This window comes from Phascolarctos cinereus, unplaced genomic scaffold (assembly GCF_003287225.1).
Source record: "Phascolarctos cinereus isolate Bilbo 61053 unplaced genomic scaffold, phaCin_HiC Scaffold_2;HRSCAF=192, whole genome shotgun sequence".
NCBI classification, from domain to species: Eukaryota; Metazoa; Chordata; class Mammalia; order Diprotodontia; family Phascolarctidae; genus Phascolarctos; species Phascolarctos cinereus.
The window spans coordinates 316,292,704-316,294,913 of NW_027555625.1; the positions used below are offsets into that span (position 1 = coordinate 316,292,704).

General features: G+C 43.4%; 1 pseudogene; it reads left to right on the forward strand.

Moving 5' to 3' along the window:
• The first annotated feature begins 1,258 nt into the window (after positions 1–1,258).
• Positions 1,259–1,934, forward strand: LOC110211316 (peroxiredoxin-6 pseudogene; annotated as a pseudogene).
• Positions 1,935–2,210: the final 276 nt, after the last annotated feature.

The window sequence follows — 2,210 nt, forward strand, 5'->3', positions numbered from 1 at the left end:
CATAGACCAGAGCACAGACAAGGAAAGAAGTAAACACCTCACCCTTGATCATGCCACCTTGGAAGAACTGAAAATTTACAGGTCCCTAGAATTATCTCTGAAAAAAGCTGCACAAAACCCCTGAAGCTTGGGACAGTACATTCTCCACACTAGAAGCAGACTCTTACCTTAACAAAGAGTTTAAAACTCAAGTAATTGGCTGGAATCATGAGCAAACTGGACAAAAAAAAAAAAAAAGAAAAAAACCAACTCAGATCATAGAATCTTTGGTGACAAAAAAGATAAAAACATACAACAGAAGAAGACAACAAAGTCAAAGCTCCTACATCCAAAGCCTCCAAGAAAAATATAAATCAGTTCCAGGCCATGGAAGAGCTAAAAAAGAATTTTGAGAAGCAAGTAAGAGAAGTAGAGGAAAACTTGGGAAGAGAAATGAGAGTGATGTAAGAAAATTATGAAAAACAAGTCAACAGCTTGCTAAAGGAGACTCAAAAAATACTGAAGAAAATAGCACTTTAAAAAATAGCCTAACCCAAATGGCAAAAGAGGTCCAAAAAGCCAATGAGGACAAGAATGTCTTGAAAAGCAGAATCGGCCAAATGGAAAGGGAAGTCCAAAAGCTCACTGAAGAAAATACTTCCTTAAAAATTAGAAGGGAGGTACACAATAACAGCCACATTATGCAATGACTAATATTGTTAAACTGAACCCTTCTCAGCATTACAAGGATCTAAGACATCTCCAGAGGCCTCAGGATGGAAAATGCTATCCACATCCAAAGAAAGAACTATGGAAGTCGAATCGCTACCACTTATTTTTACCTTCTGTTGAGTTTTGTTTCATCTTTCTGATGGTTCCTCCTATTGGTTTTACTTTTTACTTACAACTTCACTAATGTGAAAATATGTTTCATGGGTATGTAAATGTAAAGTCTATATCAGATTGTGTGCTGTCTTGGGGAGGGTGGGGGGAAGAAGGGGGAGAAAAATTTTCAACTCAAAAACGTATGGAAGTGATTGTTGATAAATCAAAATGAATTAATAAAATTTGAAAAAAATAGAAGGGAGCAAATGGAAGCTAGTGACTTCATGAGAAATCAAGACATTGTAAAACAAAACCAAAAGAATGAAAAAATAGAAGACAATGTGAAATATCTCATTGGAAAAATAACTGACTTGGGGAGCGCCCTTGTTGCCTGCGGCTCCTGCTCCTTGTCCTCCCGGTACTCCTGCCGCTTGCCCCCGCCACCACCGCTGCCATGCCCAGAGGTCTGCTGCTTGGAGACGAGGCCCCCAACTTCGAGGCGGATACCACGGTAGGCCGCATCCATTTCCACGACTTCCTTGGAGACTCATGGGGCATCCTCTTCTGCCACCCTCGGGATTTTACTCCAGTGTGCACAACAGAGCTGGGCTGTGCTGCAAAGCTGGCGACAGAATTTGCGAAGGGGAATGTTAAGATGATCGCCCTTTCTATTGACTCTGTCCAAGACCATCTTGCCTGGAGTAAGGATATCAATGCATACAATGGAGACGAGCCCACAGAGAAGCTGCCTTTCCCCATCATCGATGATCACAACCGGGACCTTGCCATCAAGTTGGGCATGTTAGACCCAGATGAACGGGGCGGGCAGGGCTTGCCTCTGACAGCTCGTGTGGTATTTATTTTTGGCCCCGATAAGAAGTTGAAGCTGTCTATCCTTTACCCAGCAACTACCAGCAGGAACTTTGACAAGATCCTCAGAGCGGTTGATTCCCTTCAGTTATCTGCATACTCCTGTTGACTGGAAATGTGGGGATAGTATCATGGTTGTTCCAACTGTCTCTGAAGAGGAAGCCAAAAAACTGTTCCCCAAAGGCGTCTTCACCAAAGAGCTCCCATTGGGCAAGAAATACCTACGGTATACCCCTCAGCCGTAGGTTACGCCGGGAGGACCATGCTGGGGTCTGGCTGAAGCTCCCTTGAAGATCTCTACCAGAAGGGATACCAGCCTGCCAATAATGTCTTCCTACAGTAATTGATCTAAACATCTTGGGGTGATGAAAGTCAGGAGTTTTGGGGCTGCTCTACTAATGGCTTGTTAAATGAAAATGGCACTAAAAGTCACCCATGATTCCTCTCCTTGTGCCTTTACCAGCGTTTCACTTGGGTCACTGAACTAACTCCCTTGTTGCTCTGCTGGCTCTCTCTGGGATGGCACTGTTTGGGAC